This window comes from Choloepus didactylus, chromosome 11 (assembly GCF_015220235.1).
Source record: "Choloepus didactylus isolate mChoDid1 chromosome 11, mChoDid1.pri, whole genome shotgun sequence".
Classification (NCBI taxonomy): Eukaryota; Metazoa; Chordata; class Mammalia; order Pilosa; family Megalonychidae; genus Choloepus; species Choloepus didactylus.
The window spans coordinates 78,451,594-78,479,136 of record NC_051317.1 but is presented as its reverse complement, the minus strand read 5'-3'; the positions used below and the strand labels follow the sequence as shown (position 1 = coordinate 78,479,136).

General features: G+C 40.2%; 1 pseudogene; it reads left to right on the top strand.

Annotated features, from left to right (window-relative positions):
• Positions 1–12,822: 12,822 nt before the first annotated feature.
• Positions 12,823–19,104, top strand: LOC119506060 (annotated as a pseudogene).
• Positions 19,105–27,543: the final 8,439 nt, after the last annotated feature.

Below are 27,543 nucleotides of genomic sequence, written 5' to 3'. Positions count from 1 at the left end.
TGGAATGAAATTCAGACACAGAGAGAAAGCCACAGGAAGCAAGAAGCTGGAAGCAGCAAAATCCAGAAGAGAAGGGAGAGACCAGCAGATGCCACCATGTGCCTTGCCATGTGACAGAGGAGTTCAGGATCACTGGCAGCCAGTCTTCAGAAAGAAAGTATCATTTTGATGTTGCCTTGATTTGGACATTTTCATGGCCTCCACACTGTAAGCTTGTAAACTAATAAGTTCCCATTTTAAAAGCCAAAGCATTACATGGTAACTGCTTTGAACAGCTTAGCAAACCAGAACACAAGGATAGTGGAGACTTGGACACAGGACACTAAGGCTCCCAAGTTCATGCTCTTTCTACTCTATGGTGCCATGAGGCACCAGCTGTACCACAGTGGTAGCAGGAGGCTCTGAGAGTCACTTATTAGTGACTTTTGGATATTCATTTACTCTTTGATAAAATGGAGATTGATAATACCTCATGAAATAAAGGATATGAATGAGTTTAGCAGGTTATAAATCTATACTTTTTTGTTTAACAGCTTTGAGATATAATTCACATACCATACAACCCACTCATTTAAAGTTACAATTCAGTCACGTTTAATATGTTCACAGATATATGCAGCCATCACCACAGTCAATTTTAGAACACATTCATCATTTCAAAAAGAAACTCCATATAGCTATCACCCCCTCCTCCCCTCACCCCTCACCCTCAGCCCTAAGCAACCACTAATCTACTTTCTGTCTCTATTGATTTCCCTATTCTGGACTTTCATATGAATGGAATCATATAGTATGCGTTCTTTTTTGATTGACTTATTTCACTTAGCATAATGTTTTCAGGGTTCATCCATGTTATAGCCTGTACCAATACTTTTTATTATTAAGATTCCTTTTTATTATACCACTGATCCTTGACCTCTTTCGGGATTAAGGGGTCCTTCAGGAATCTGCTGAAATTTAAGCAGCCTTCCCTCTGTAAAAATACATACATAATAGCTTCCAAGGGTTCCTGGATCTCTTGAATCTCATCCATGAAACCCAGTATAAATGTATAAATGTAAGCATTTACCAGTAAAAGTCACATGTGACTTTCAATGGCGCTTCTTTTCAAAGGGCTGTTTTCTCTGTGTACACGTAACTGACTGAAATAGGCCAATAAAACAGTATTCTGTAAGGCACATGGCCTGCCTGGGAAACTACTCCAGGCAGAATATGACTACAATTATTAAGTAGAGTCCACTGAGTACTCACGGCCATCTCCTACAGCAGCTGCTGAGATTCTTTCTTTTAGGAATTTATGAAGGTACAGAAGGATTAAATGAGAATGACTAAACATAATATGAAATAAGAATTACGTATGGTTTACTACACAGTAAACTTAAACACGGACAGTGTGTTTACACAAAAAGCTATAAATGATACACAGAGGGTTCTGGTAAAGTTCCCAATTCCTCCTTACTAGTTACTGGTGAAATCTTATCAGGTGTTGCTGAGAAAATAGTCTCTGTTCTGGTCGAGTCTGGGTTCTGATGATCTTCTTCAGTTTCCCACACTATTATCTTACCCCAGCGGTCTGCTCTTGGAGAGCAACTTCTTTGTATCAGGGCGCTCGGTGCTATGGTGGAAGACTTCTCTAATAAATAGGATGAGAACACATCAGATCATTGGAAAAAAAATAAAGAAGATAACATATGTGCCTTTAGCATTTTATTTTTACTTAAAACATATTTAGTTTTATAGAGGCTGATGAAACTGCTGGTATTCAACTATTTCTGACATTCAAAACAGAACTTTCATAGGGTACAACCCAAAACAGTTATTCATTTGCATATGAGACTTCTGATCAGGGATCCACACCATCTTTCTTGTGTCATCTACACCCGTAATGCATCACCTACAATTTTTAGTTTCTGTTATTTGGAAGTGGAGCAAAAACTTAAAAGCATTTGCTGTGGAATCTGAGAGCAGACTACATCTAGTTTTTGGCTCTCCAGTCGTTTATAGCTGTATTGCCTATACCTAATGTGTCAGCAACCTTTTCTTAAGAGGATGGCCTTTGTTAAATTCTTCCAGGCATCCATCTTAACTTTCATAGGAGCAACTCTCTTTTTGCTCTCATATTTCACTTGCACAATATTCAAATAAATTATATAATTACAATAAGAAGGATAAGACAAATCAGAATTAGTATAAAAAATGGGCTCTTCTCCCCGGTACATGGGACCTGATTCCCAGGGGTCTAAATCTCCCTGGCAACACAGGATGTGACTCCCGAGGATGAATCTAGACCCAACATTGTGGGATGGAGAACATCTTCTTGACCAAAAGGGGGATGTGAAATGAAACCAAATAAAATTTCAGTGGCTGAAAGATTGCAAATGGAGTCAAGAGGTCACTCTGGTGGGCACTCTTATGCATTATACAGATAACCCTTTTTAGGTTTTAAGGTATTGGAACAGCTAGAAGTAAATACCTGAAACTATCAAATCCAGTAGCTTTGACTCTTGAAGAAGATTGTATAACAATGTAGCTTACAAGGGGTGACAGTGTGATTGTGAAAACCTTGTGGCTCACACTCCCTTTATCCACTGCATGGATGGATGAGTAGAAAAATGGGGATGAAGACTACATGAAAAATAGGGTGGGAGGGGGGATGATTTGGCTGTTCATTTTTACTTTTACTTTTTAATTCTTATTTTTACTTTTTCTGGTATAAAGAAAATGTTCAAAAATAGATTGGGGTGATGAATGCACAACTATATGATGGTACTGAGAACAGTTGATTGTATACCACAGATGATTGTATGATACGTGAAAATATCTCAATAAAACTGAATTTTTAAAAATGGGCTGTTAATAAGTCTACAGCTCAACTGGTGGACCCAGAAGTGAAGTGTGGTAGAAAGAAGCCTATCAGCTGCAGGTGTTAAGAGAAGGAATGAAATATATATGAATATATATATATTATAGTCATATAAATGGTTTTGACTTTTATACATATGTGTGGCAACTCTGTGGAGCTATGGAGCTATGAAATAGGTAAGCTTCTGAGTGGTGGCATGTAAATTAAAATTCACAGGTCATTTCACATTAGAAATATACATAAGCACCTCTTTTAAAGGAAGCCTTTGCAGAATCCTTTTCTACTATTACTAAATTCTTCCTAGCATCTTAATTAGAACTTTCACATATGGATTTCCTGAAGCAAACACCTAGGATCAGTTTCAGGCAAAATCATGAAGTTGGTCAAATTTATCTTCAGTTCATTCCTTCCCAGCTACCCTCCTCACTTCCCACTGTCCCTGCCTAGTCAGACCCATCACGGATGGATTTGCCAAGAGGTAACCTTCTTAGGAAAGGACGTGATGCCCCACATGACTCTCTTGCCTGCCTCTGCCTTATCTCTGAGGTATTTAACTGTGAATTTGTCCCCAACCTCACCACCACCTTGGGCCAATCCGTTGTTGTTTCCCATGGGAGCTGCTGCAGCAGCTTCCTGACTGTTCCTGGAATCCTCCCTGACTCAGTCCAGTTCAACACAAAGCAGTCCCAATAGGTCTTTCTGAAATACAAATCTGATGGTACTTTCCTGTTAAAATCCTCCAGCGGTTTCCCGTTCTCCTAGAATAGAGACGAAAGTTTTCAACGTGACCTTCCGAGTCCTTTCTGACCTGGCCTTGCCTACCTTTCATTCTTCCCTGGCTCCCTGGGTTTTATCCGTTTTGTCTCCTTTTTGTTCCCTGTGCATGCTCCGTATGCTCTTCTCTGACTCTAGGTCTTCTGTTGCTTCTTCCAGGAACATCACCAGTGTTGTCTCTCAGGTCTTAGATGTTCCCAGGGAGGTTTCTGAACCCCGCACCCTGCACCATCCCTTTTTGAATGTTCCTCAAACTTGTAATTCCTAGTCCAGCTTCTGACTCCCTCAATAGGCTTTAAGATCCGTGAGAGAAGGACCCATGTTTGTTTTGATCAATGCTCTATCCCCAAACACAGAGGGTAACACTCAAAAGATGCTGAGAAGGTATAAACTGGATCAATGAAATGCAATGGCGCCCTTATTGGCATTATTTGTCTTTTAATAGGGGACCCCGGGTGACACAAAATCTTAACCCAAAAGCCAGTAGGCCAGTTGGGATGATTTCTGTAAGCAGAGGAGGCTTTTCATGTGTCTGTCAAATAACATTACACTGGGGATCTATTAGCCTTGCAGCCCACCAAGAACAGGTTTTGAGTTCATCTCTTCCCAGGTCCATCTGCTGTCATAATTATTTCTCAGACTTATCAACCTATCTAAAGAGTCCTATTGTTAACATCTTGCATTAGTGTAGTACATTTGTTATAATTCAGGAAAGAACATTTTTTAAATTGTGTGTTAATAGGGTGGAATATGGGAACTCTGTATTTTATGTATGATTTTTCTGTAAACCTACCACCTCTCTAATTTAAAAAAAAAAAATCATCCTAGATTCTCTTGAGAATGTCCTGAGAGAATCTCATAATTTAAGTTAAATTTATGTTTTCCACCTGTAGAGCCCATTAAGAATAAAATGACAGTGGCAAAAACATTACAGCAAGAGAGTTACATAGGTGATTTTGTTTTGGATCTACTGGTTCTTCATGAGTGTGGTGAGCCCCATCTTTCATTCAAAAGGTATCTTAGAGAGAACCTGGGCTGCAGAAACTCTAGCAACTACTCTTGGTCTGGAACTTGGGTCTTCACTGTTGTGGGCTCACCTTGCTCTTGTTCCATAGCTACACACACTGTTGTGTTGTTGTTGTTGTTGTTGTTTTTCTGCAAGAGATGAGGTGTTTCAGATATCAAACAGAGAACCCTCAGGTCATGACCCTTTCCATCTAGTAGTCTTTCTCATTTCAGTTCCTTGCACTTATAGATGACTTTCTTTCTTTCTACTCCCCGATATTCACAAAACCTGCACCCAGCACTCTCCTGTGCTCCCTGACAGACTGTCTCCCAGTTGCCTTGGAGCATAACCCTCCATCTCCCCTCCTGCCATGCAGAAGGGCCTACTGTCTCCTCATCATCATGTCAGGAGGCTCTGGGCTTCTGCTTTTACCCTATGTGAGTCTGTGCCTTTAAAAGAGAAAGAAATTCACAAACGAAATAAGGTACAAACTCTTATATTTGAGATGATTGTTGAAATGAGGTTGTGTTGGTACACTAAAGACTCATTTTCCACTCCATTTTCCATTTTAGGTGTCATCGGTAACTTCTTGAATCTTCCTTTAAGCAGACATCCTTGGCCAGAGAGGAAAAGCTGGTAATTTAAAAATAGCCAGATACCTGGTGATATTTCAAAGGCATAATGGAGAACTGTGACACATTGCTGGAGTGTTGGGTTCAGTTTATGTCTTCCATCTTCCTCAAGCAGACAGAAGAATTAGTCTGGTTTATGATGAGTTTTGTGTATGTTTATTGGAAAATGTTCTGCTTTAAAGAGACCTTTCACCCTAGCCAAATACACATCTCAGGGCAGACGCTCTGCATAGACCTGTGCTTACTTGTCATGTGGCAAACAGTCTCTCCTGGGTCTGCAAGTACAGAGCATTTCATTTGTTCCCAGATGCCAGGCGGAGGACAATTAAATATACGGTCTGCTGGCTTTGGTCTGCCAGGAGCTATTTATCACTTACCCTTGATGATACACTCAACCATGCTCACGAGTTTGCAGAATCAGAAAGGGATAAAAGGAAAAAGCAAAATTATCTGAAATACACCAATGGAAGCTCATTTCTGATTGGAGCTATTGTTTAGGTTTATGACGGGTAACTCATAAACCATCCTGTTTAGAGTTTAGTGTAAGACGCATCAGAGGCTTCTTGCACCAGACCAAAACCAGACCAGACACACAGTTATTTCACACAGTGACCACAAAAACATTCCTAACTTTTAAATATAAGAAGCCAACCTATTGTAACCTCCTCGGCAAACACAGTCGTTTTATTTATTCATTCTTCTTTGATGCTTAGCACTTAACCTGAATGACTTCTTTTATGTGTTCGGTTTGTCGAGACAGGATGTAGAAAGCATCGTTGGATTTTAAATCTCTTTTCCTGGGTAGATACTTTAGGCATAAAACAACGGTTAGACCCCATTTGTTTGCTACATGCAAGCAGGTAAACTGGTGCATTTAGGAATTTATATCCCCCTTTCTTTGCCCTGTCCACATCTGTGCTTGTGGAATCTGTTTCCCCGTTTTCTTAAAATATGCCTCTGGAGATCCATTTGCTCAGCCATGAGACCTAGCAGGCACCCATGGTTTATGAATAGGAAGCAAGGCACATGTGCTGAAAAAAAAAAGAAGAAGAAAAGAAAAAGGTAGTGAGTAGGAGGAAGGTAAGAGTGGCACGAGTCTGTGCTGAGCAGAACAGGCAGCTTGGCAGAGAAGCTGCAGTCAACCGGAGCTGGCGGGAGCACCCACCACAGGATGGAGGTGTCTGCTGGGGCCACTAATTATTTTGCAGTCAGAAAGTGCCTGGTGAAAGGCTTCAAGGAGAAATTCAATGCAGTTTCCTTTTATCTGCCTCGCCAATTGATGTCTATACAGAGCGAGCAGGGCTCCCCAAACACGCCAGTCTGTTTCAGATACACAAGATTAAGTAGCTAGTGACATTCAAGACCAATCGGCCCACCCAGGAGGACTGAAACTAGCGGAAAAGCTGTCAGATTTCGCCTTTTCTCCATTAATCTTGAAGCTTTTCAGTGGTGCCAGGTCGTATCTCCATCAGACAAGTTGAGAAGAGTGTCCAGCAAAGTTCTACTGCCCGCCCCCCTACCCCTGCACCCAGGAGAGTAACCCCTTCACTGCTGGGCTTTCAGGTCTTAGGGTTCTTTCTTCAGGGTCAGATTTTGAACATCCTCAGCAACAGAGGCTCACTGGTTCCATGCAATATTGCAGGGAGTGGGGAGCAGTTTGCAGGGTCCCTCTTCCTTAGAAGTGCATGCTGGGTCCACTCCCCGGGGCTGTGGCACACAGACAGCAGAGATCAGCTGCCCTGGAGAAGAGATGGCTTTAGGGGTAACTGAGGAGGGCTGAGGAATTGGGGGTCCCTTCAGGAATCTGAAAGCCTTGCCCATTGGACACAGAGTGAGTGGAAGGTGGAGGGGGAAGCCAAGGGGGAAAGAATACGGGAAGATGAGAGGAAGGAAGAAGAAAGAATGTGCATATAAAGGGAGAGGCAGTCTGGATTTATAAAGCTCCTTCCTTCACTCCCCACTTTCAATCCCTTTTGAAGCAGGTGATGACCTGGGCAAGAGGTCACCAGTAAGCTGCAAAGGAACAGTCTGCCAGGCTCAAGCAGAAGTGACTGCTGAAGTGGGATTTGCAAGAGCTCCAGCCGGCCAGGGGCCTGGTTGGGGAGTGCTGCATGTATGTACAGAAGCCATGAGACAGACGCAGAAGAGGAGAGTGGAGAGGATTTCTGAGCATGATCAGGGGTGGGACGTGCCTCTGGCTTCCAGATACCCAGCTATGCCTTTGAAGATGGACCTCAAAGAACCTCTGGATGGAGGGGGTGAGGGTCTTTTCCAAAAATGTCCCCACTCCTCCTCCTTTCCATTTACCCCTGAGAACCTTTTCTGCAGAGTTCTTCTCACTGTCAGCCTGAGTCTGCCCCCAATAAGAGGTGTCTGAGAAAGCTGTGGGCCCTGTTCCTTCAGATGGGGGTGATTTATACCAGCAGGTATAGACCAGTCCTGCTCAGAAACAAAACTCTGGCCTCCATTAAAATCTTTCACAGCTCATATAGTTTTAACACACACACAGTCTTGGTCAAAAAACAAAAAACAAAAAAACAAACAAACACAAAAAACCATTCTTGAGTAGCACAGATCACTCTCTGGATGGTTTTCATGTTCTCATTGCTAGGTGTGCTTCTCATAGCTCCTGCCCCACCCCAGATGGCTGCTAGCTACAAGGGCTCAGCCTTCCTCCCACGTGCGGGGATTATAAAATAGACCCTCTGCATAACTTGTTTTAGGGCAACTTCCCGCACTGTCCCTGGACTCATCCAAATAACTTTCATTACATCAAAGATGCTGCTCTCTGCATTAGTCCTAGCCAAGTAGGCCATCACCCAGAGTTAAAAGAATTTCTTAATTAGATTAAAATGGTAATGAGCATAAAACTATGCAAAGGTAGGCTTGCGATGTCACCAGTCTCACCTAAATGAGAGGGGAGAGATATGCCATTGTTGGTGCATATTAATATCTCTTCTCTATGGACTATTAACCTGCAAGGAAACAAATCAGAAAATGGCCTTTGCCATTTTCATGTGACTGCATTAACCTGATTAATCATTATAAAATATTTTGATAAACACCCACCAATAAAAAAAGTTCCTGACCCAGGACCAAGTATGGAATTGATACTCAGTAATTAAAAAATTTATGATGTGAGCATTCTGATAAATGTGTCCAGTGTACAAAGCATTTAGGTATTGCTATGGGATGCAAACTTCTGGCATCAGCATGATCCAACATCTAAGATTTCAGTTCAGAAAAAGATAAGGACTCCCACAAAGGGAATTTAAGACCCTGAAGGCAGGTGTTTTGTCTGGGAATTTAACAAACAGAGGCTTTGTGTGTCTCTCCAGGAAGGGCCAGCATTCAAGATTGTAATCGCCCTCTACCTATACCGTAGGGGTCCAACCCGGGTGGCTGTGCCCAGAGGCTCATGCTTCTCCGGATCCCCCATCAGTACCTGCCAAGCTCTGAGGACATAGGAAATGCAGAATTGGTAAATGGAGAATGAATTGGACGAGACTCTGAGACAGTGGCCAGGTTTCATAGCCTCCACTGCTTTCTGTCTTCCTTTAAAAGCGTCAGCATGTCTTTGTATTCCCTCAGAAATTCTGAACCACCTCCTGTTAGAAGAGGAGACACGCCTTGGCTCCCCCTACCTGGGGGAGACGAAGCACCTGAAACCTGCATGCGCAGTCCCCCACCCCCACCCAGGAGCACTGGGCATGCGCACACTTTGTGCTCTGAGAGTTGCTGCTTAACTGTAGAGAGGAAAGAGAAACCTACTACTTTCTTCTCCAGTTACCCGTTATCTTCATATGGTCACCCGGAGAGGCGGATGGGGTTGGTTAGTGAGGTACAGCTGCCCTTGTAGTCCTACGGTCTGCACCTCCAAGGAACAGCACTAGTCACGTGACATCGTCTTTTTTTTTTTTTTTTCCTATCTCCTATTAGGGCTAAGTCTAGGTAAAAGTACGCTGTGTTCTCATTTCATTAAAGCAGGTTTTCTGTGCTGCTGGCAGATGGAAGCAATTCTCCACACTGTTCTACAACCTCCTCTTTCCTTCTCCATAGAGTCTTCTGGAACAAAATCATAACCAAACATAAAAAGGGTGGTCAAAATTGGAAAATGGGTACTTCATAAAATGTAAGATATTCTTACAGATGTTCCTTGATTACTTGATATAAGGATTTATACATTGTATGAACATATATTTAAAATCAGTGTTATAGTTTTCTCAGTGAATCCCAAGTAAGTTTGTAATTTAACTTTATATTATGGAAAGGAAAAGAGATGTAAGCAGTTTAGGTTTGGAAATAAAGTGATGGGGAAAACCTAGCAGCCTGGGGTTGGTTGTTTAAAAGCCTGTTTTTGCAAAGAACCCAGATATTTCTAGAACTTTTCTCCTTTCCCTCCACCGTGCCATTTTTCCTCTCTTGATCCTGCCTCCATCTCCTTATGTCTATCTTGCATGGGTAGAATCACCTGGTTCCTTTAATTTTCTGACTCTTTTGACTTTCTGTGTGATTCCAAGTGCCTTCACTAGCCAGCTGTCCCTTTCCATTTGTCCTAGTCTTAGTCACAGGGCAATCATTGTGAGGAAGGACATCTGAGTTTTAATTGCACAGAAACATGTAGTAACATCCAGTTGGATAATACTCAACAAATTTCCACTATGGGTTGACTTATTAGGTAATTAACTTTCTTGGTGGCTCAGCAGTGTCATTTAAAACAGAATGTGTTGAGGCATTTGGAAACCACCCCTGCCCTCAGCATGTTCCAGGCTGAGTCTTGACATCCATGTTTTAACATGTAACAGTCAGAGTCTTAACAATGATTTGTTGAAACGGAAACAGACTGTCGGGGTTTTCAGAACAAGGGCCTTGACCAGCCTAGAGGCCTGGGCCGGGGGCCCTCTGTGAAAGTGGTGCCCCCAAGAACACTCTTCTGGTGACTGCAGCAATGGATCTTCTTCAGCCAACAACTTGAATATGTTCAGGCATTTCTTAGGTGCCTCAAACTTAACATTCTGTCATCTGGAAAAATGGCTTCTGCCTAAAGTCAGGATGAGCAAGGAATATTCTTGAGGGACAGTTTAGAGCAATGGAGGCTATTGTCAATATTTCAAAAGTGTATTCGAAATGAAACATTTGTTCATGATAAGACTGCCTAGACCATTACCAAATACATTTGTTTAGCAGGCAACAATCTTAAAATAATGGGCTCAATTGGGACCTGGAGAAGCTAATAAAGCGGATTTGAGTGGTAAACAGGGTGAGAGGCACAATCTGAAACATGGGCTGACCTGAGTCTGCAAGCGCTACCACTTAGGATTTTGTTTTGTTTTGTTTTGTTTTTAATGCAATTTTATTGATATATATTCATATAACATACAATCCTCCAAAGTGTACAATCAGTTGTTCACACTATCATTACATAGTTGTGCATTCATTACCACAATCAATCTGTGAACATTTTCATTAGTCCAAAAAGATAAAATTAAAATTAAAAAGAACATCCAAAACATCCCATTCCCCTCCTCCCCCCTTTGCTCATTTACTTTTTTAAATACAATTTTATTGAGATATATTGACACACCCTACAGTCATCCACAGTATACAATCAGTTACTCACATCACCATCCTACAGTTGTGCGTTCATCACCAGAATCAATTTTTGTACCTTTTCCTTACTCCAAAATAAAAACAAAAGCAAAAAAGAATACCCAAAACTTTCCATCCCCTTCATCACATCCTATCCTTCAGCTAATTTTTGTCCCCCTTTTTCCACTCATTGGTCCATACCATGGATAAAGGGAGTGTGAGCTGCAAGGTTTTCACACTCACATAGTCACACTGTGCACGCTACATAGTTATATAATCACCAAGAATCAAGGTCACTGGGTTGCCATTCGACAGCATCAGGTATTTTCCTCTGAAAATGCTGTTTTATTCCAACACACCAAAAACTAAAAAGGGATATCTATATAGCACATAAGAATACCCTCCAGAGTGACTTCTCGACTCCATTTGAAATCTCTCAGTCACTGGAACCTTATTATTCATCTCCCTTCCCCCTTTTGGTCAAGAAGATCCTCTCAATCCCACAGTGCTGGGTCCAGGCTCATCTCCAGGAGTCATTTCCCGTATTGCCAGAGGGATTCACACCCCTGGCTACCCCTTAGTTTTAACAACCCAGGTCACCAGAAAGCTACATGCTTGGCTTATGTTTCTCTGGACCACCAGAGAACCAGGCTTACAAAGAACTTCAGATAAGTTGTTGGGAGTCAAGAGGAGGAAATATATGAAAGCCAACACTCTCCTTATAGGTACCTTTATTTATCCACAACTGTTTAAGGATGTTGCTTACTACTTCATACAAAGACTTATGGTAAATTTCACATACAGTTGAGGGCAAGGAAAAATTAGTCTGATCTCGTGGACTGGTGGCTATGCTTCCTCCCAGTAGACAGCAAGAATTCTGTAACTCACCGAGTTTTCCCTGAGATTTGAGTTGCTGGCATCCAAGGCCGAGATTTTGGTTCATTTCTGTTATCTTTCTTTTGTGCAAGCTTTTTGGTATGGCTTTTTCCCATTTACACTTGCCTGTTAATGTAAGCAGTCTTATATCCTTTTGGGAAATGGGTGAGGTAAAAAGTCACGTGAAATAGCCTGACATCACTTTGGTCTTGGGCTCCAAAGTCATGCCAAGGTATTGATGTATCTGTTCCAACACTTGTTACCACAAGTGTTACCTACCCTCTGGACTATGCACACTGTCTCTGAGGGCTATTGAGTAAATATGCTAGAAAGCACTTGAATGGAGATGCAAGGATTTTTAAGTCACCTGTTTTGCTGTACACCAAAAAAAAGAAATCTTAAGCAATGTGACCCACTCTTGTTTGCATCGGAGATGCCTGGAGAACCTTCTGCGGGAGCCCACACAGAGGAGGGTCTTTGGTGTGGTCACCGGAACTGCTGTCAGTCTACAGCAGACCTCACCTCCTTGGGCCTGCTGTTCACTTCCTGACCCAGACTTCTGTTCAGAAAAGAATCCCTTATTCCTTGTTGCTTCCCCACAGGCTGCTCTGCCTGCTTTGCTGTTTAAAGATATGGTGCTTTGTGATTTGTTGCATCTCAGAGCATCTTTGAGGCATTTCTTCTGACCACCCTGCTTGCAGCTGCCCACTTCCTCTGCCCTCCAGCAGCTGTTCTGGTGTCCTGCTGTCATCTCTCTCTGTATATAGCCAGACAAGAAGTCTCTTTACACTAGGATCCATCCTTTCAGTGCTGGTAGGCTGGCTGCATTCCAGGACATGGGTAGACAGATACAAGAGAACAAGCTTGGGAACCAAATGTTGGCAGGAGGATGGCATCAATACAAAGCCCTTTGCTAGTGATCATCCAGGAGGGGCAAAAGGAGCATCTTCTCCTTGAGTTGACGACCTTTTAAATCTCAGTCTCTGTAGAAGCTTTGACATCTAGGAAACAGGATCCTCTAAAGGAACATGTTTTCTTCCAGGGATGTTGTTTGCAGACCCAAAAAAGTTTCTACTACCCCTATGGCCTCTGGAACCTGGACCAAGCCCCAGTATATTCCAAAAACAGTAATTGTAGAACTAATAAGCGAAGAAGCTGTTTCTGATGACACAGACAGTTTGTAAGTATGTGTTACACTTCTGAGTAAGGAATGTGGAAAGCAGAGAAGAAAAATGATGGCTTAAGCCTTCCTACCCTGTCTGTCAGGATGAATTAAAAGTGATATTTCTTTCTTTTAAAAAAAAAAAACTAGCACAAGGGAAATTTTGGAAAAGAAACTGGAAGCCTTGTCACTGACCCTGGGTTAGAGAGCCACACCCTGTGGCTGAAGGAGGAGCTCAAAGACTGGAATCGCAGGACATTCTGCAGATAGGAGAGAGAGAGAGGGCATTTGGATAGTGCTTGCCAGCAGAAGACATGAATGAGGGACAGAATGGGGAATGGTGAGACACATGGAATTCACCTTTGCCATTGTCTGGCTATCTAGTGTATGAACGACCTTTCTGTGCTTGAGAAATTCCCTTCCTAAAGGCCAGAAACCTACCTTATTAGGGAGGGTCCCTCAGATGCATCATTGCAACCTGTAAACAGAGAGCCAGCAGCACAGGCAGGACCAGGAGATAAACCATTTGATGAGGGTTGTAGCGAGGGCACCAACAGCCTACTTCCCACGTTCCGCACTCTGCAGTGGGATGACCTCCATGGGCTGGTTCTGTGCTCCTGCTGCTTTCTGAGCACCAAGTTCCTGAAGAGTTTGTGAGCTACATCATAACCTTGAAAACAATTCCTTTCGTGCATGTCAGCCATGTTTCTGCTGCTTGCAGAGTGAGACTTCAAGTATGGTGACCCCAGAGCTCCCTTCTCACTCTTACCGCACAGATTGAACACTTTGAATCCAATTCAGATTCCCTACATCAAGCTTCTGATGTCCAGGTCTCAACTCTGAGGGCTAAGGGCTACAGCCTGGTCTGTTTATGGCAAGGGGACCAAATGAAGGTAAAGAGGGGGTGAGTAGTTAAGTGGTGGCAGGAGTAAGTGGTTTGGGCAGGGAACAAGAGAAAGCAAGCAGCAGCACCCAGAATGTGACCAGTGGAGGGCTTGAGAATTTGGGGGTAGTGGACATGGCTCATGACTGCCAGATTCAGGAGGCAGCGGGCGAGGGGCTTAGCTTCCATTTTGGTTGGCTGAGCAACCCTGGAGTTAACAGAGAAAAGTTGGCCACTTTCCTAAGCAAGGAAAGCAGGGTGCTGGCATCCCAGTAGAAGCAGGCAGAGCTCTGTGAAAGGACATGTTCTCTTTATTCCTACACTTTGGGGGCTAAGGTGGGTAACTGGAGTCCAGCACATAAAGCAGAAGTCATGCAACCCTGAGAATGCAAGAGATTTCAGCCCCTCTTTAATCCCAAGCCACCTCCCTGTACCCACACATTGGGACCTAAACCATCTAATAGCACCAGATGCTTCTGAGAAGGCAAACTAATTGGACATTTCTCCTAAGGTATTACATTCCATTTGGGGTTAAAAGTTGGAAAAGTTCTCTGGAATACTGAAGGACAAGAGAGGCAGGGTTTTATTTGAATTTGAAATGAGTTCAAATTATGTCCTGCAGGCTGGGCAACATTTTGAAGTTTGGTTTTAGGTTAGGTGTAGGCACTTTACAACCTATTGCTTGAATCGATACTTTTGCTGCTTATCAGCCCTCCATACTTTGGAGAGTGGCTGGGACATCAGGGATAACGTAGGGAGTTAGGGCTTTTCTATAGGTGGGTGATGAACGCATGCCTTCATTCATTATTCCATTCGTCGACTCATTTGGCAAATATTTACTAAGCACTTTATGTGCCAGGGCTTTTCTCTAAATGAGATAATTCCCTCATTTAATCCACACAATAATCCTGAGATAAGTTCATTTGCTACCCCCATTTTACAGATGAGGAAATCGAAGCAACTTGCCCAAAGTAGAGGCTAGAAATAGAGGATATCAAGAGGTACAGCTGTTACGGGAGCAGTTAGAGCATCTTTATGTGAAATCTCAGCATCACAGTGGGGAATATGACCCATGGAACAATAAGGGCCTCCTTGTACTTCCTTAACAGTCAGTGAAAGTCAGGGTTGGTTTTCATGTTCCTAAAAAGTCACATTAAGTTCTGAGGCCCTTTTGGAGGGGCAGCCTAGCAAGTAAAATAGGAAAGGTGGGGCTGTGTGGTGTCTAATGTTTGAGTAATCTTCATCAAACAGATACCAGCTTATAAGGCTTTGCCCTCTTAAAATCATGTCTATCTGAACACTCTTCCCCTTCTATACTGGATGAAAACATTTAAGTGTGACTCTTTTGATGTTCTTAAGTGAAGTAACTGGTGATATGGAACATTTTCTTATCCAGTGAAGAGCTCCAGAAATATTTAGCCTTCATTTAAAAGTTACATAAATATGTGCTGTTGGAATTTTTATCTAGGCCAAATACCCTGAAGGATCTTGGTTGTCCATCTCCAACTTCCTTGCTCTTGGAAAATGTTGACCTTTGGGCTGCTTTGGCTATTTGTATTCACCTAAATTTTTGCTTTTGCAGTAGGTTTTATTATATCTTGGCTGCATTGCCTGTGCAGAGGTAGGAAAAAGTTTTCTTATTGGTAATAATGTAAGTTATGGCCTTGGATCCTGCAAAATCTTCTACTTTTTTTCCACATGCTTCTCCCGATAGGAAAGAAGGGAATGGGAAGCCCATATGATAGGGATACTGGGATTTCCTCCCAAAGGGAAAAACTACCCCCGTGACTAAGTACTTTGGCCCACTCTATTTCACTTCCTTGCGTGACTCCCTGCCACTTAGCAATGCCAGCCAATGGATGTAGGACTGGAAATGCATTTCTTATATAATCTTCAGATCTTTTAATAATGAGCATAATTTTTATCTGATATTCCTCCCCATTTTGCTCCTTGGAAGTATAATATTCTAGTCAGCTTTTGCAAGTGAACAAGGCACATTGAGGGCTCATGGCATATAGAAGAAGCATACTTTCAAAATGTGTTCTGAGTTTCTTTATGTCATAGATAAAAACAGCGCCGTTGATTTTATGTGAGATTCTTAAATGATTTTTTTTTTTTTTTGGAGCCTCAATCCCACAAAATCTTTACCTAATCTGCAATGAATTAACTAAACTTTTTATTTTGAAATAATTTCAAACTTATGGGAAAGTTGCACAAATAACAGGAAAGAAAATACAGAAGACTCCAATATCCCTCCCTCCCCAGATACCCAGATTACCAACTTTTAACATTTTGTCACATTTGTTATACCATTTTCTATCTATTCATGAAATCAATCTCTCTCTCTCTTTCCCTCTCTGTCTCAACATTTTAGAGTGGTTGCTCATTTAACATTTAATATTTCCATGTGCATTTCCTAAGAACAAGGATATTCACTTATATAACCACATTAAGTACAGTTATCAAGTTCAAGAAATTTAACATTGATATAAAGCATACACTCTATATTCCAATCTTCTCAGTTGTCTCAAAAATATCCTTTTGGGCATTTACTCTTCCATTACTAGATACAATCCAGAATCATGAATTGCATTTAATTGTTATTGTCTATGTAGTCTCATTTTTTACAAGTTGTGGTAAACTTTACATAGCATCAAATTCCCCATCTCAATAATCTGCAAGCAAACAATCTGGTAGCATTAATCACATTCTTATTTTTGTGCTACCATTATCAAAACTTTTCCATCAAGGTGATGTCATCAACATGGTGATGTAAGACATCCCGTGAAAAAACCTCCCCATTGATTCAGTGAATAAAAGGACAAATCACACTTGCTTAGAATTCTGAAGGACAGTAGAGACTGGAGAAGGACTCCACAAATGCTGAATTGAAGGAAGAGAAAAATACCAGTTAGGAAACCTCTGTCCTGGCTCGCCTGTCCTCTTCCCCCTCCCCTCACTCAGTCCTACACAGATGCTTCCCATCTCCCACCGTGAACTAACTATAAAGCCACTTGCAGCAGTGAATTAGAACACGATGCATATGCAGGTACAGTGACCCAAGTCCATAGAGACCCAGGGCAGAACACAAACCACTAAGGAGTGCTGCATTCAAAATGGCCCCCAAGGGTGGGGGTGGGGTGAGACCATGCTAGAATGGCAGCTGCCAACTGGTGACTTCATTAAATGCAGTTACTGTCAACTGCACCACCTAAATGCAGAACAGTCTTTTCTGGATTAGCCAACCTTTTTGGATTGACCTCATATGGCCCCCTGGAGCAGAATACCCTAATAGGGAAGAAACCAGAGACAGAAAACCTCACAGAGAAAAAAAGGGTGGTGTACAAACTGAATTGCTGTAAGACAGAAGGGTTTCAGAACTGAAAAGTGTGAGGAAAATGGGGCAGTGAGTGAGAAAGAGCATTTAAACTAATCATAGGAACTGGGGAGAAAATTCTGCACTAAAACAAGCAGAACAGATCAAGATTCTCAGAGAAGGAATAGAGGGAAGAAAGCTTTCTCTTGGAGGTGAAACAATTGCACCAAAAGTGTAATCTTAAAAATTGTACTGCGTATCCAGGGCAAGAATCAGATAAAGAAAAGCTGAGAACATCTGATCAGTTAAACTTGGGCTATTCTAAAGGTACAAAATCAGTTAGACCAAGTGTCAAAGAAAAGCCTCAACACAAATCTAATCAACAATAAAACCTAGACAAGAGGGAGAAACTGACTCTCAGAGTTACCTTATCAAGACAATCAGATGCCTAAACATCAGCAAGAAATTACAAGCCATACTGAGGAACAAGAAGATATGGCTCAGACAAGGGAACAAATTAAAATTAAGAGGAGACACAGAATTTGGAACAACTAATCAAAGATATTCAAATAAATCTAGATCAATTCAAGGAGATGAAGGAAAATGTGCATAAAGAGATGAAAGATATTATGAAGACAATGTGTGAGCATAAGAAAAATTTGAAAGTACAAAAAGAAACATAGAAATTATGGGAATGAAAGGTAAGGCACAATAGTAGAGATTGAAAATACACTAGAGGCTCCTCCCCCACCCAGCTGAGGAGGTAGCACCACGGCGGTGCCCTTGCCCCTCCCACAACCCATCACCCACCTCATCTTTGATGTGGATGACCTCCTTCTGGATGCTCTATTCAATGGTGTTTCAAGAAGTATGTGGTCATTATGACAGGCAATACACCAGGGATGTAAAATCCCTTGTAATGGGGAAGATGGCATTAGAAGCAGCACAGGTGATAATTGAAGTCTTGCAGCTTCCAATGACCAAAGAGGAACTGGTGGAAGAAAGCCAAATGAAGTTAAAACAGCTGTTCCCATAACTGCCCTGTTGTCAGGTGTCAAAAAACTCATCCACTACTGTGCCGGTTTGAATGTATTATGTCCCCCAGAAAAAGCCATATTCTTTGATGCAATCTTGTGGGGCAGACATAATAGTGGGGATTAAGTTGGAAAGTTTGGATTAGGCTGTTTGCATGGAGATGCTCCCCACCCAACTGTAGATGATAACCGATGGGATATTTCCATGGAGGTGTGGCCCCACCCATTCAGGGTGGGCCTTGATCAGTGGAGCCATAAAAACGTGCTGACTCAGGGAGATGGAACTCAGTGCACCTGTGAGTGACGTTTTGAAGAGGAGCAAGCTTGCTAGAGGGGAATGTCCTGGGAGAAAGCCATTTTGAAACCAGAACTTTGGAGCAGACGCCAGCCACTTGCCTTCCCAGCTAACAGAGGTTTTCCGGATGCAATTTGCCATCCTCCAGTGAAGGTACCTGATTACTGATGTGTTACCTTGGACACTTTATGGCCTTAAGACTGTAACTGTATAGCCAAATAAACCCCCTTTTTATAAAAGCCAATCCATCTCTGGTGTTTTGCATTCCGCAGCATTAGCAAACTAGAACAACTACCCACTAAAACACAACATACCTTTTGCTCTTGCTACCAATTCAGGGTTCACATCATTTGAAATGAAAATAAGTAGACACATAGAATTCTTCAGTTTGTTTCACCAGATTGTTTTGGGAGATGATCCTGAAGTGTTGAGTGGCAAACCTGATCCTGCCATATTTCCGACTTGTGCCAAGAGATTTTCTCCTTCTGCTTCTGGAGAGAAGTACCTTATGTTTGAAGATGCCCCCAATGGGGTGGAGGAGGCCTGGCAGCTGGGATGAAGGCAATCATGGTCCCTGATATTTATACCAAGACTTTACACTAAAGACCACCATCATGTTCAGCTTCCTGCAGGACTTCCAGGCACAGCTGTTTAGCTTGCTGCCCTATGAGTGAGAGCATCACTGCTACCACCCTCCTCTCTCTCCATGCCCATTAGCCTGACCTGTACCACCTAGGAAATTATGAAAGTAGCTGCACAGTCTCCAGAGCACAAGCTGCCCAGATGTCCCCAACTTCTCTCAGCCCACCCTCTCCCCTAGCCCCAGGTGGATGTCTGAGTTTTGGGGAAGGTTACCTTCCTAGCCAGGCTGGCCTGGCCCACTCTCTAAAGTGTCGATAAACCCTCACTTGAGAGTTGTGGGGAAGCAAAGAAGAGGAAGCCCCAGAAACTAAGATCAGTCTTGAATTACCTTTGGAACAAGCAAACTGAAATTCCCTGTGCTAAATGCATATATGCACAAGCATATACATATGTACATACAAATGTGTATGCATTCTTATATGTGTATATATCTGCATGTGTATATATGCATTGTTTTATATATATATATATATAAATATATAATTTACTTTTCCAAGACTAAAATTATATTTGTGTTCAATTATATTCTTTTTAGTTTGTTAAACACTGGCTGGAAAATGTAAATATGCGTAATACACATATTTATATGCTTTTATATGTGTGTGTGTGCGTGTGTGTGTGTGAAACACTGCTGCATTCTCCTCAGCACCTATCTTAACATGCAATAGAAACTGATAAAAACAAGATGGTAATTCTATTTGATTTATGATCTGACTGCAAAAGTCACATTATTGATGACACCCAAGAAATAATTTCCTTATTAGCAAACAAAATTTTTTTTGCTCCCCCAAAATGTCTTTCTGGACCTTTACTCAAGGACTAACTCTAAGCCATACCATCAATAGTTTTCTTTTAGTTTGAACATAACTCTAGCATATGCCTTATATCAACACTCTTACCCATACTTGAGAATGTTTACTACCTCAGAAAAATTATTTTCTTCCTCTACAAACATTGGTTTCCTAATACATTCTTTGAGGAAATGTGATTTCCTTTCAATGTGCACACTTGGTAGGACACATGAATGTCCTAGAGGAGAGGAGAAGGGAAAAAGGGCAGAAAGAATACAAGAGGAAATAATGAATTAAAATTTCCCAACTCTTATGAAAGACATAATTATACATGTCCAAGAAGTGCAACCTACTCCAAACAGAATAAATCCAAATTGACCTACTCCAAGACACATACTAATCAGATCACCAAATGTCAAAGAAAAAGAGAATTCTGAAAGGAGTAAGAGAGAAGGAATTTATTACATACAAGAAATCCTCAATAAGACTAAGTTCTGATTTCTCATCAGAAAACTTGTAGGAAAGAAGGTAGTGGTATTATATATTTAAGTTACTGAAAGAAAAAATTTTTGGTCAAAAATTCTTTATCCAACAAAACTGTCCTTCAAAAATGAGGAAGAGTTTAAAATATTCACAGATAAGCAGAATCAGAGAGAGTTTTTCAACAAAAAATTTTCTACAAGGATTACTAAAGAGAGTTCTGAAGGATGAAAGGAAAAGACAGGAAAGAGTGGCTTGGAGTAGTATGAAGAAGTGAAGATTATAAGTAAGAGTAACTAAAGGGTAAGTGCAAAACCCAATACTACAAGAGTCAGAATACAATTGAACAAGAAAAAGGCATATTCCAGATAATGGCATGGAAAATATAAAGTCATAAAGTGGGACAAAGGCAACATAAAGAGGGGAAACAGAGGGATATGGGAGTAGAGAACATGTATGCTACTGAAGCTAAGTTAGTATCTTTTCAAATTAGTAGGTTTTAGATGGAGGTTGTACAATATATACCCTAGGGAACCAGAAAAAAGTATTTTAAAAATGTACAGAAACAGAAATGAGAAAGGGAGAAGTAACATACATCATAAAAGAGCAAGCATACAGAAAAGGAGGCTGCACAAAAGGAAAAGAGAGACCAAAAAAAGACATAACATATAAAAACCAAAGGACAAAATAGCTAAATAAATACAACCTTATAGTAATAACAATGGATGTTAATGGATTAAACTCCCCAATTAAAAGACACAGAATGGGTAAAAAACATGATCCAACCATATGTTATTTACAAGAGACTCACCTTAGACCCAAAGACACAAATAGGTTGAAAGTGAAAGGTTGGAAAAAGTTATTCCATGCAAATAGTAATTAAAAAAAAAAAAGGAAAAAGGCTGAGGTAGCTATATAAATGTAAGACAAAATAGACTTTAAGTCAAATGTCTGCTTCAAGAGACAAAGAAAACCACTCTATAGCAATAAAGGGGGTAATCCACCAAGAACAAATAACAATCATAAATATTTATGCACCTAATCAGGTGCCCCAAAATACATGAGGCAAACACTGGCAAAACTGAAGGGAGAAATAGACACCTCTACAATAATAGTTGGAGACCATAATACACCATTCTCATCAACAGACAGAACATCTAGATAAAAGATAAATAAGGAAACAGAGAACTTGAATAATATATTAAATGAACTAGACCTAACAGACATATTCAGAATATTGCACCCCAAAACAACAGGATAGACATACTTCTAAAGTGCTCATGGATCATTCCCCAGGCTAGACAGCATGTTGGGTTACAAAACAAGTCTTAATAAATTTTAAAAGATTGAAGTTATACAAAGCATCTTCTCTGACCATATTGGAATGAAGCTGGAAATCAATAACAGGCAGAGAACTGGAAAACCCACACATATATGGGAGTTAAATAACACACTCTTAAACAGTCAGTGGGACAAAGAAGAAAATGCAAGGGAAATCAGTAAGTATCTTGAGATGAATGAAAATGAGAACACAATATATCAAAACTTATGGGATGTAGCAAAGGCAGTGCTGAGAAGGAAATTTATAGTCTTAAATGCTTACCTTAAAAAAGAAGATGGAAGAGCAGGGAACCAAAGGACACACTCATCCTCCCAAAGCAGTTAGTGGATAGCCAGAAACAGTGTGAAACAATGGTTCTGGGGTTCTGGAGGCCAGGAGAGCACTTTACAGCAAACAGGAAAGAGCAAGATGAGGAGACTGAGAAGCTGTGGCAGAAGAAAAAAAAAAAAACCTGTAAATGAATCACACCACATCAGTGGCTGACACCAACCCCCCACCCTTGAAGCAACAACCTTGGTATGCTCAGTGGTGGACAAAGAGGGACATGGAAGCCTTCCTTCCCAGGAACAGGGTGTGGGTCATGCCCAAGGGCTGAGCACAGCTTCTGATTGGTGATTTTGGAACACTGGTTCCCAACCCTTAATTGCAGTTCTAGCCTGCCCCAGATAGGATTTCCCATGAACATTGTTTCAACACCACCCCTGTATGGTGTGGAGCCTGTGGGGGTTGAAAAAGCATTCTCCCTCCTTAGGACTACAGGGAATAATTTGCTGAAGAGCACAGTCATCTGCAGGAAAGCACTGTGTTGGGGAGCTGACAAAGATGACTTTATGGCATCTTCCCTAACCCTCTCCTCAGAGCAGTTTGGATCTGGTCTTTGCTACCTTCATGGGCCCCTGGCCCTGTTTAGATCAGATAACATCGGCAGTTCTAAAGATCTAGAATAAGTTGAACCAAGTATCAAAGAAGAGCCTTAACTCATGCCAATCAACAATAAAATCCTAGGCTAGAGGGTGAAACTGATCATTAGAAAAAACTCATCAAGATAATCAGATGGTTAGACATTAGCAAAAAATTACAAGCCATAACTAAGAAACAGGAAGATATGGCCCAGTCAAAGGAAGAAATTAAAATATTAGAAGAGACACAGGATTTGGAAAAACTAACCAAAGATGTTCAAACAAATCTCCTAAATCAACTCAAGAAGATGAAGGAAAGAATAATAGTCTTATTAATAATAAGAATAATCTTATCAAGATAATCAGTACCTAGATACCAGCAAAAAATTACAAGACATACTAAGAAACAAGAAGATAAGGCCAAGCTAAATGATAAATTAAAAAGGTGGAGGAGATACAGAATTGGGAACAACTATTCAAAGAAGTTCAAAGAATCTCCTAAACAAATTCAAAGAGACAGCTAAAGAGATAAAGGATATTAAAAAGGCAGTTGGTGAGCATAAAGAAGAATTTGAAAAAATACAAAGAAAAATAACAGATCTTATGGGAATGAAAGGCACAATAGATGAAATTAAAAATACACTAGCGATGCACAGCAGCACATTTGAAGAGACCAAAGAAAGGATCAGTAAGCTAGTAGACAGAGCATTGGAATTTGAACAGACAAAAGAACAGATGGAGAAAAGAATGGAAAAATTTGCACAGGGTGTCAAGGAAATGATTGACAACATGAAGCATGCAAAAATGTGCATTATAGGTGTCCCAGAAGGAGAAGAGAAGGGAAAATGGCCAGAAAGAATATTTGAGAAAATAATGGCTGAAAATTTCTCAACCCTTATGAAGACATGAAGATGCAAATCCCAGAAGCCTAATGTACTACAAACTGAATAAACCCTAATAAACCCACTCCAAGTCACATGCTAATCAGAATGTCATCTGGCAAAGATAAAGAGAAAACTCTTAAAGCAGCAGGAGAAAAGCAATCCATCACTTACAAGGGAACTGCGATAAGATTAAATGCAGATTTCTCATCAGAAACCATGGAGGCAAGAAGGCAGTGGTGTGATATACTTAAGGTACTGAAAGAAAAAAACTGCAGCCAAGAATTCTTTATCTGGCAAAACTGACCTTCACGATTGAGGTCACAATATTCACAGATAAACAGAAACTAAGTGTTTGTTAACAAGAATCCTGACCTACAAGAAGCACTAAAGGAAGATCAGCAGGTTGAAAAGAGAAAAAATAAAACAGGAGAAAGAGGCTTGGAGAAGAGGGTAAAAATGAAGATTATTAGTAAGGGTAATTGAAAGGATAAAAATAGAGACAAAAATAAGATATAACATACAAAAGCCAAAGGATAAAATTGTTGAAGTACTGCTTTTACATTTATAACATTGAACGTTAATGGACTAAACTTTTCGCCTTTTGTATAGTCTTTTTGTTCTTGACTTGTAGGGGCTCTTTATGTATTCTGGATATCAAACCCTGATTAGATAAATGGCTTCCAAATATTTTCATCCTGTAGCTTATCTTTTCACTCTTGATAATCTGCTTTGATACACAAAAGTTTTAAATTTTGATGAAGACCCATTTATGTACTTTTTTGTTGTTGTTGTTGCTCATTCTTTGGATATAAAGTATAAGAATCCACTAGCTAATACAAGGTCCTGAAGAAATCCCCCTGTTTTATCATAAGAGAGTTATGGTTTTAACTATTAAGTTTAGCTCATTGATCCATTTTGAGTTAACTTTTGTATATGGTGAGAGATAGATGCCCAATTTCATTCTTTTGTATGAGGAAAACCAGTTTTCCCAACACAATTTGCTGAAGACTATCCTTTGCCAATTGAGTGAACTTGGCACCCTTGTAAAAATCAATTGCCTTGTAGGTGAGGATCTATTTCTGAACTCTCAGTTTTATTCCATTGGTCAATATGTCTGTCCTTGTACTAGTACCAAGCTGTTCTGATGAAAGTTTAATAATAATAAGTAATAAGTTTTGTAATAAGTTTTAAAATCAGAAAGTGTGAGGTAAACAACTTTATTCTTCTTTTTCAAGATTGATTTGGCTATTTTAGGGCCCTTGCACTTCCGTATGACTTTGTTTGTTTTTAGTTACGGTAGTTGTAGGTTTGCATGCAAATAGTACAGAGTTCCCATATACCTTCCCATGAACCCAGTTTTCTCTATGCTTAAAATTTTGAATTAGTTTGCTAAATTTGTTACAATTGATGAAACAATATATTTATCATTAACTATCATCCATAGTTTACATTAGGGATCACTCTGTGTGGCACAATACTGTTCTTTTTATTTTAATTTTTATTCTGGTAACATATATACAACCTAAAATTTACCATTTTATTCAGTTTCAATTATACAATAGAGTGGTGTTAATTACATTCAAAATATTGTGTCACAATCATCACCATCCATTACCAAACCTCTTCCATCACTCCAAAATGAAACTCCCTACCAATTAAGAATCAACTACCCATTCCCCACATCCACTTGGCCCCTAGAAACCTGTATTATAGATTCTGACTTCATAAATTTACATATTCTAATTATTTCATATAAGTGAGATCATATAATATTTGTCCTTTAGGGTCTGGCTTATTTCATTCAACATATCTTCAAAGTTTAACCATGTCAACTTATGCATAAGATCTTCATTCCATTTGATGGCCAAATAATATTCATGTCTTGTCTATCCATTCATCTACTGATGAACACTTGGGTTGCTTCCATCTTTTAGCAATTATAAATAATATAGCTATAAACAATAGTGTGTAAATATCTGTTTGAGTCTCTGTTTTCAACTGCCAGGCCATATGATAATTCTGTATTTGTCTTTCTGAGGAACCACAAACTGTTTTCCATAGCAATTGCATCATTTTACATTCCCACTAACAATGGGAATTGTTAGTTTTTTCCACACTCTTTCCAACACTAGTTATTTTCAGTTGTTTTACTAATAGTCATTCTGCTAAGTGTATACCAGTTTGGATATATTATGTCCCCCAGAAAAGCCAAGTTCTTTAATGTAATCTTGTGGGGCCAGACTTACTGGTTTTTTGATTAGGGTAGAAACTTTTGATTGAATGTTTCCATGGAGAAGTGACCTACTCAATTGTGGGTGAGAACTCTGATTAAATTATTTCCATGGAGGTGTGACCACACCTATTCAGGGTGGGCCTTGATTAGTATGCTGGAGTATTTAAGAGAGAAGCTAAGAGCCAACACTGACCCAGATGCTTGCTGACACTTGGAGATGCTTGGTGATGCAGACAGAAGGACGTCTGGAGATGCTAAGCTAAAAGATGAAGCCCAGAGTCTGCCCTGGAGAAGCTAAGAGAGAGAACTGCCCTGGGGGAAAGAAACAAGGACACACAGGAGTTGAGAGAGAGGAGCAAAGGCAGAAGTGCAGAGACAGTTTGGAGAATGCCATTTTGAAACACAACTCAGAAGCAAAGGACTAGCAGATGCCAGCCATGTGCCTTCCCAGTTGACAGAGGTGTTCTGGATGCCATTGGCCTTCCTTCAGTGAAGTTATCCTCTTGTTGATGCCTTAGTTTGGGCATTTTTAAGACCTTAGAACTGTAAATTTGTAATTCAATAAATCCCCTCTATAAACGTTAATCCATTTCTGATATTCTGCATAATGGTAGCATTAGCAAACTGGAACAGGGCATGAGATGGTACCTCATAGAAGTTTTGATTTTCATTTCCCTAGTGACTAATGATTTTGAGCATATTTTCATGTGATTTTTGACCATTTGTATGTTCTTTGGAGAAACGTCTATTCAAATCTTTTGCCCATTTTAAAATTGAGCTGTTTATTTGCTGTTGAGTTGTAGGAGTTCTTTATATAGTCTGGAGATTAAACCCTAAAAAGATACATGATTTCCAAATATTTTTCCCATTCTATAGGTTGTCTTTTTACTTTCCTAATGAAGTATGTGATGGACCCAAGTTTTTATTTTTGATAAAGCCCTATTTATCTTTTTTGTTTGTTTTCCTGCTTGTGTTTTTAGTGCAAAGTCTAAGAAACCACTGCCTAAAGCAAGGTCCTTAAGATGTTTCTGTAAGTATTCTTCTAGGAGTTGTAGAATTTTGGTTCTTAGAGTTAGGTAATTGATCTATTTTGAGTTAATTATTGTAAATGTGTGAAGTAAGGGTCCACCTTCATTTGTCTGTGTATGGCTACCCTTATCATATATGTGGCTTCCAAATATTTTCTCCCATTTTGTAGGTTGGTTTACTTCCATGATAAAGTCTTTTGATACACAAAAGTTTTTTATTTTGATGAGGTCCATTTATCTATCTTTTATTTTGTTGCTTGTGCTTTGGGTGTAAAGTGTAAGAACATTGCCCAACAAAAGGTACTGAAGTTGTTTCTCTACATTTTCTTCTATGAGATTGATATTTCTGTCTCTTATATTTAGGTCTGTGATCCATTTTGAATTGATTTTTGTATATGTTGTGAGGTAGTTGTCCACCTTCATTCTTTCGCACATGGAGATCCAGTTTTCCCAGCACCATTTTTTGAAGACACTATACTGTCCCAGTTGAGTGGTATGGGAGGATTTGAGTTTTCTTTTTTGTCTTTATTTCTTTTCTGGAGTAATGATAATGTTCTAAAAATTGAAAAAAAAAAAAGATTAATTGTGGTATGGATGCACAGCTGTATGATGGTACTGTGGGCAATTGATTGTGCACTTTGGATCTTTGGATGATTGTATGATATGTGAAAAATCTCAATAAAATTAAATTAAAAAAAATAAATTTAAAGTGTGCAGGAGGAAGGAAATAAAGTTTAGAGCAGAGATAAATGAAATAGAGAAGAAGAAAAGACAATAGAGATTCAACAAAACCAAAAGCTGGTTCTTTGAAAAA